Raw genomic sequence first — 8,909 nt, 5'->3', positions numbered from 1 at the left:
TTAATATTTTCATTATTATTTTTTACTAGCATTTATAAACATCTTGTTTCCTCGATCATCGAATCCATCTGAATGTCGCTTCACCATCTCAAAAGATAAGATGAAGGTTGTAACAAATCCTAACACCCAATGTCAACACAAGAAACCATTTGCTTAATATTTCCTTTCGACACATCATGTGATCCCCTAGCGGACCGGAACTGAATGGTGTAATGTAATTGTATTATTCAACACAAGTAGATTTGTGCAGATTGGTGAAGTTGGAGGATAAACTATATGAGGACAAAAAAATTGCCCTTGTTTGGATTCATCGTATAAAAACGTGATTCTGGTGTATTTGTTCTATTGAGTGTTGGTAAAATGGAAAGGATTGCCCCAGGGTATTTTTCTAACAAGCTAATGGGAAGACGTTACCCCAAAGGCTTTATCTTTTCTTTTTCTCTTTTTTTTTTCTTTAGTAACAACAATTACAACCACAGTCTTTTGTCTCAAACTTAAGCTTTATGAAAAATAGAAGAATCATTTTTCAATCAGTGTGGGCTTTTATTAGGCTCGTAACGTGGTCAAGGTTACACAGGTTTTGAAGAAAGGATAAACAAGCCCAAGTAAAATTTGTGGTTTTTATCTTTGAGGCAAGGATTATCAGCCTGTTTGTTTCAACTTTCCTCACAACTTTGATCAGCATCTTTCATTTCCTTTTATACGTATCGTCACCACTTTGTAACTCTTTCTCTTCTTACGTTTTCACTGATGCTGGATCATCTTGATTTCATTTTTTCATTCATTTTATCTTGAATTACTTTTCACTTTTTGACTGATGCTTTCTCACATTTTGATTACTTGAACATTGTATTCTTTAGTTGAACTCTTCATGCTGATAATCCTTGTAGTGGGGATAAATTTGAAGGAAAGTATTGTTGTTAGCCCAAAGAAGGTGCAATGGATATCTCATTTTGTTAAGACAGAAAGACGGCCACACATCATTTTGAATCCTGATTCGCTAATCCTCACACAGATTAAATCTTAAACAAAATTTACTGGTGCTCAAATCTTGTTACCTTTAGTCATTCACTCATGTTATTCATTCCACTTTTTTCTTCTCTCTTTTTTTTCTTTTCTTCTCTTTTTTTTAGCCTCGGGGATTTAATTATCATTCCCATAAACCAAAGTGATACATCCTAAAACCATGTGCCCCAATGTCATATCCTTATTTCTCTTATTGAGCAAATGACTAACACCTACTTAGAGCGACCCCTTTTTATTTAGAGAGAAGGATAGACTTGGGTAATGCACATGATATGTCAAAAGGAAACGTCAACTCTAGCATCCAATATGAAAACACTGAACTGCGAGAAAGTGTAGGACCTTCACCTTTATTTTATGCCATTTTTGAAAAAACATGCATTCGACGACTTTGGTAACAAAAGATTAAACACGCTTTGCATTTTCCACTCTTTATTATTATTATTATTATTACACATTTATTATTATTTCACGACACCCTTCAGTCTTTGTCTCTGTCTGCCTTGAACCGATCTTCATATTTTGTGGATGAACCTCTGGTGCTTATTATCAACAAAATTTTCCTTTACTTAGTGTGACATAAGAAAATCTTAAAACATCAAACCAACTATGAAATAGGCAAATTTGTCATTCATCCTTTACTTAGTGTGACATAAGAAAATCTTAAAACATCAAACCAACTATAAAACATTTAAACAATATCAATATTCCCATACAAGTTTTTACTATCATGGAATCATTATGCATAAAATATTATGACTACATCAGAATTGACTGGTAGCGGTAACTCTTCCCCATCCATCCTTGTGAGAATTAGTGCCCCCCAGAGAACGCTTTCTTCACAACATATGGTCCTTCGTAATTTGGCATCCATTTCCCTCGATGATCCTTCTGCATGGGCATAATCTTTTTCACTACCAAGTCGCCTCTATTGAATTCTTTGGGACGTACTTTCTTATCAAATGCTTTCTTCATCCTTCTTTGATATAATTGGCCATGGCATACTGTCGCCAATCTTTTCCCTTCAATGAGGTTGAGTTGATAAGATCGAACCCGAACCCATTCTGCCTCTTCTAACTGAGTTTCCAACAATACCCTCAGAGAAGGAATTTCAACTTCAAAGGGAAGTACCTCTTCCATCCCATAAACCAATGAAAACGGTGTTGCCCCAGTTGATGTTCGTACTGAAGTGCGGTACCCATGCAAAGCAAAAGGAAGCATCTCATGCCCATCCTTGTATGTCACTACCATCTTTTGTATGATTTTCTTGATATTCTTGTTCGCAGCTTCCACTACCCCATTCATTTTTGGCTGATAGGGAGAAGGATTATGATGCTGGATCTTAAACTCTCTACATCATTCAGTCATCATATTATTATTCAAATTAGTACCATTATTTGTGATGATCTTATTTGGTAACCCATATCTATAAATCAATTCTTTCTTTATGAATTTCACTACCACCTTTCTTGCTACACTGGCATAAGAAGCAGTTTCCACCCATTTAGTAAAATAATCAATTGCCACTAGAATAAAATGATGACCATTTGACGCTTTTGGTTCTATGGCTCCAATAACATCAATTCCCCACATTGAGAAAGGCCAAGGTGCGGTCAAGACATTCAAAGGCATAGGCGGCACATTCGCCTTATCTGCATATACCTGGCATTTGTGGCATTTCCTTACATGAATACAACAATCATTCTCCATAGTCAGCCAAAAATATCCAGCTCTCATAATTTTCTTGGCCATGGCATGCCCATTCATATGTGTTCCAAAAGCTCCTTCATGAATCTCCTTTAATATCAACTTTGCTTCTTTTGCATCCACACATAGTAGAAGCACCATATCATGATTTCTTTTATACAAGGCATCTCCATTTAGTAAGAAACTTAAGGCCAACCTTCTTAGCATTCTTTTATCGTTTTCAGAAGCTTTCTCAGGATATTCACGAGTTTGGAGGTATCACTTGATATCATAATACCAAGGTTTGTCGTCTAACTCCTCTTAAATAAAATAGCAGTATACTGGTTGTTCACGACTTCTCAATTTAATCATCAGTAACTCATCATTTTGATCTACCTCAAACATGGATGACAACGTGGCTAGAGCATCTGCTAACTGATTATCCTCTCAGGGAATATGATGAAATACTATAGTATTAAAATATTCCATCAACCCCCTAATATATGCTTGATAAGGAATCAACTTCTGATCTCTAGTCTCCCATTCTCCTTTCAGTTGGTGGACAATCAAATCCGAGTCACCATATACATTCAAAAACTTCACTCGGGACTCAATAGCTGCTCGTATACCCATAGCACATGCTTCATATTCTGCTATATTATTAGTCCAACCAAAACACAACCTTGCAGTCATTGGTATGTACTAGTTATTTGGATAAATAAGCACGGCCCCTATGCCGTGCCCCAGTGCATTTAAAGCTCCATAAAAAAATAATGTCGACGTATTTTCATGTTGTTTGCTTTCCTCGAAAAGAGCCAAAATATCTTCATCAGGGAATCCATGTTGTATGGGTTGGTAACCTTCAATAGGTTGGTGAGCCAAATACTCTGCTAAAGCACTTCCTTTGATAGCCTTTTGAGTGACATAAGAAATGTTGTATTCAGATAATAACATTTGCCACCGGGCTATCCTTCCAGTAAGAGATGGCTAATCAAAAATGTATTTGATTGGATCCATTTTAGATATAAGCCAAGTTGTATGATTTAGCAGGTATTGCCTCAAACGATGAGTTGCCCATGCCAACGCACAACAAGTTCGCTCCAAAGAGGAATATTTTTGCTCACAACTCGTGAATCTCTTGCTTAAATAATGAATAACATGTTCCTTCTTACATGTTTCATCATGTTTCATCATGTTTTCCTAGAACACAACCCATGGAATCCTCAAAAACTGTCAAGTATAAGATGAGAGGCCTTCCGGGTACCCGCGGACGTAAAATGGGAGGCTCTTGTAGATACTGTTTGATCTTTTCAAAGGCTTTTTGACAATCTTCATTCCATTCCGTGACATGATTTTTACGTAACAGTTTGAAGATAGGTTCGCAAGTAGCGGTTAATTGAGAGATAAACCTAGCGATGTAGTTTAATCTGACAAAAAAACCACGTACTTCTTTTTCTGTGTGGGGAACCGGCATTTCCAATATCACACACACTTTATCTAGGTCAACCTCTATTCCCTTTTCACTTACAATGAACCCCAACAACTTTCCAGCCTTTACACCGAAGGTACACTTTGCTGGATTCAACTTGAGCTTAAATTTTCTCAGTCTTTCAAACAATTTTCTCAAGTTGATAATATGCTCCCCTTCAGATCTAGATTTGGCAATCATGTCATCAACATAAACCTCAATCTCCTTATGCATCATATCGTGAAAGAGAGCCACCATCGCCCTCTGATAAGTTACGCCACCATTTTTAAGCCCGAAAGGCATTACTTTATAACAAAATGTGCCTCATAGGGTAATAAAGGTAGTCTTCTCCATATCTTCAGGCGCCATTTTAATTTGATTATATCCTGAAAACCCATCCATGAATGAGAACAATGAAAACTTGGCTGTGTTATCAACCAAAGTATCAATGTGTGGTAAGGGAAAATTATCCTTAGGGCTAGCTCGATTCAGATCCCAATAGTCAACGCACATCTGCACCTTTCCATCCTTCTTTGGCACCGGAACAATGTTGGCAACCCATTGGGGGTATTTGGCTACAACCAAGAATCCTGCATCAAACTGCTTCTTTACTTCCTCTTTTATCTTTAACAACATCTCAAGTTTCAACCTTCTTAACTTCTGCCTAACTAGGGAACACTCTGGCTTAAGCGGAAGTTTATGTTGAACAATGTTTGGGTCCAACCCTGGCATATCTTGATATGACCATGCAAAAACATCTTTGAACTATTTCAATAAAGCTCATAAATTTTCATGTGTTTCCTTTGACATGTAAGCGCCGACTTTTACTTCCTTTTTCTCATTCTTACCTCCTAGGTTAATCACCACAAATTCTTCTGATGAGGTTTTATCTCCTTAGCCTCTTGTTCCACTAATCTCATCAATTCTTGGGACGGTTCTCAATCATCTTCATAATCATCTTCCACATTATCGACAAGATACTCAAAATTGGGAATATCAATATTATTTTCAAAAGATTCATTGTCAAATCTGCATTATTCAAATATATAAAATAAATAATTGACTTAACCAACGATCAAAACTTAAAACGAAAACAACGATTTTATTAATGTCACACTAAGCAAAAAGTAGAAAAAGTCAACCCATTTAGGGATAATTATTCAAAGCTTTGAAGAAAGAAAAACAACATCGACTATGACATATTACATTTCAGCACACTTAAACACCACGGGCACATCCACCATCTTCCAATTATTGAGCTGCACATTTGGAGGACAAGGCCACACAGAATCTGAGTTTGCAACGTCTTGTTGTTCCTCAATGACTGAAATTTACCTGGTGTTAATCCATCCAGCACTATGGAAGCTCTCTTTGATGTCACAGATGTGGATTCTTCCCATCCTCGGTTCTCGCCCTTGTATGCAAGCTAGGGCCCGCTCTCTCTTCTCTTCTAAGAATCTCTTTTTGTCTTCCTTAGTGGGCTTGTACCCCAGACCGTATTTGTTCCTGTTCTCAACAATATCCAATGGGAACAATGACCCCTGCCCACTCCTTCTTAATCCATTTTCGTATATATACCCTTCTTTCAACAAGGATTTAGCTGTCATTAAAGATGCACTTGACAGTTTATAGGAAAAGATTTAACATAGGCAGTCCCTACAATTTCTAAGGACTGGAAAGATGTTTCCAAAGCCTCCTCATCATCTTCAACGTAACAAGCGAACAATGGACCGCTTACCAATAAATCTTCTTCTCCCCGAAACTATAACCAATTTGTCTCCAATCGTGAATTTTAGCTTTTGATGTAGAGTGGAAGGTACCACACCAGCAGAATGTATCCAAGGTCTCCTTAATAGACAATTGTATGCTGGTGCTATATCCATTACTTGGAAAAGTATTTGAAATGTGCAAGGCCCAATCTGGACTGGTAATTCTATTTCTCCCATAACTTCTCTCCTGCTCCCATCAAAAGCTCTAACCACCATAGCACTCGGTCGCAAGTGAGTCTGATCAAAAGGTAGCTTATCCAACGTAGATTTTGGCATTACATTCAAAGATGAGCAATTATCAATAAGCACGCGTGCTATAAAATAATTCATACAACTCACAGAGACGTGCAAAGCTTTGTTATGCCCCTTTCCTTCGGCTAGGATCTCCTCATCAGTAAAAATAAGGTGATCATTAGCAGTAATGTGGCTGATAATCCCTTCAAATTTATCTAGTGATATGCCTTGTTCCACGTGTGCGCCGCTCAATATCTTCATCAACAACTTTCTATGAGTGCCTGAATGCATTAGTAATTTTAACAAAGAAATCCTAGCCGGCATGCGATTCAACTGATCTACCACTTTATACTCACTTTGTTGAATAAATTTCAAAAATTCACTGGCTTCTTCATCAGTTGTCTCTTTCTTTTCTTTGTGTTCTATCTTCTTTGGCTCTTCTTCGATTTGCACAGCCTTCTCTTTCAAAAATTCTTTTGTTTTTTCACTAATTACCTCTTCATTTCTTTGTCTTTCTTGGTGATCTTGTCCCCTTCTTAGGTCTCTTGGTGCAAATATATGACCACTCCTCGTCATACCTCCAATCCCAACAATATTATCTATTGTAGATGTAGGTGCCCCAGTGTGTTGCTCACCTCCCTTCATAACCTGAACACCATATCTCCAGGGCACCGCTTTCTCATTCTTATATGGGAAAGTGGAAGGAGCTTGTATTACAACATGTTGTCTTCTTTCTGGCATACGTGAAGTTTTAGTAAAGTGGACTACCAGGGATTTGGGCCCATTTATATTTCGTTCATCTCCCATTTGAGCAAAAACCTCTTCCTCTAGATCCTGCCGACTCACCTGTATTATTTGTCTATCTATTAGCTCTTGAAGTATTGCTTGAACCCTAAACAATCCTCAATACAATGCTCATCACCCGGATGGATACCACACTTATCATTGGACTTTGTTTCATACTCCAATAGTCCAATTTTACACAAGGTTTCAAAGATGAATTTCATTGAGCTCCAAACTTTTCTTGCATCATTCAACAGACTATGCTCCTCCCACTGCATGATCGCATTGGTTGAAGCATTCCCATGCCCGGATAGCGAATTATTTTCAATGTTGGGCTTATCCTCTTGAAAAGTCAACCATCCAGAATCCAACATGACTGTACCTTGAATTTAAAAGCCAGACATCTCTCTGTTGAATGACCCACCTCTCCTCCATGATATTCACATTTAGCACCGGGATCATAACTCTTGGGATAAGGAGGTTGCAATGGCTTCATTGGACATATTGCTATCAACTTATGGTGAAGAAGATCTGATAACAATTATGTATACGTTACTGGAAGCGGGGTAAAGTGAACAAAATCTCTCCTTGCATTTTGACCCTAGCTCACGTCATTTTTCCAACCTTGCCTCAACTAATTACTTTGAACAGGTTGTTTCTGATACGAATCACGGGTTTGATAACGATTTTGTTGATTATTTGGTGGGTGATAAGCTGGCCTAGTATTAGCAATATATGGCCCTTGAGTAGAGTGTTGCTGATGGTTATTATAAAGAGGTTGGACATGAGTCTCCCATGAAGGTGTAGAGGATGTTGCATTAGTCTATCCCTCTCTCTTCTTCCCAGTATTAAACCATGTTTTCTTCATTTGTGAACATCCCGTTGAACTATGAGTAATCTTACCACTTTTCAAACCCATTTCAACCCTCTCACCAATATAACAATATCTACAAAATTTGAGGACATGTTTCCTATCATGTGGTCATAGAAAGGGGACTACAGAGTGCCTATAAACATAGCCATTATTTCTTTATCATGCAAAGGTGGTTCTACCTGAGCAACCACCTCTCTCCATCTTTGTGCATACTCTTTAAAAGCCTCATTCTCTCGTTTTGCCATATTCTGTAACTGCAATCTGTCAGGAGCCATATCAAGATTAAACTGATATTGCTTTATGAACGCATCCACCATATCCTTCCAAGAGTGAATACGGGCAGGCTCAAGGTGCATGTACCAGTTACAAGCCATTCCCGCCAAACTGTCCTGAAAGAAATGGATTAACATTTTATCATCATGAGCATGTGCAGCCATCTTCCTACAATACTTGGTTTCGCTCAGTTTCTTTTTCCTATAACTCATATTCTTTGTTCTTCAGAGCCCCTCGCACCATCTGATTACACTATCTTTCGATTCTCATTTTCTTCAACGCCATTTCTATAGTTTGCTTCTCTTCAAGATTTTCCCTTCACAGCCTTTCATTTTCCTTTTCGATTTCTTGCAACCTTTCTTGCAGTTTTCTCTTCTCATTTTCTACTTCTTCTAAAGTCTCTTGTAATGCCAACAACTCTTCAATTTGTACCGGCTCTTCTATTGTTTCCTCATCAACATGTTCACTCTTCTCTGGAAAAGGCAATCCTACTTTGTAAACCCTTTCCTTCAACCATTGACTGTAACCGTATTTGTTATCCTCTTTTGTCCTGATGCTCATATTTTTCTTTACTACTTTCCCCCAACCACGACGTACTCTGGTCAACATTTCCTTATTCTACAGATTTGGGACCAAGAAGGGAGTTATGACTTCTTCAGAAGGTGGTCCTTGGATGGGATGTTTGTGCTGCCTCATTCCTATTATAGGGTTGTAATTGATGCAAGCTCTAGTCCCCATTAGAGATACATTGGGGAAATTGCCACATTGCCAAATCATCTCAGTCAAGTTCTTCCACCTT

The sequence above is a fragment of the Vigna unguiculata genome, chromosome 4 (genome assembly GCF_004118075.2).
Source record: "Vigna unguiculata cultivar IT97K-499-35 chromosome 4, ASM411807v1, whole genome shotgun sequence".
Classification (NCBI taxonomy): domain Eukaryota; kingdom Viridiplantae; phylum Streptophyta; class Magnoliopsida; order Fabales; family Fabaceae; genus Vigna; species Vigna unguiculata.
The sequence above is the reverse complement of the archived record's forward strand: the minus strand, read 5'-3'. Positions refer to the sequence as shown.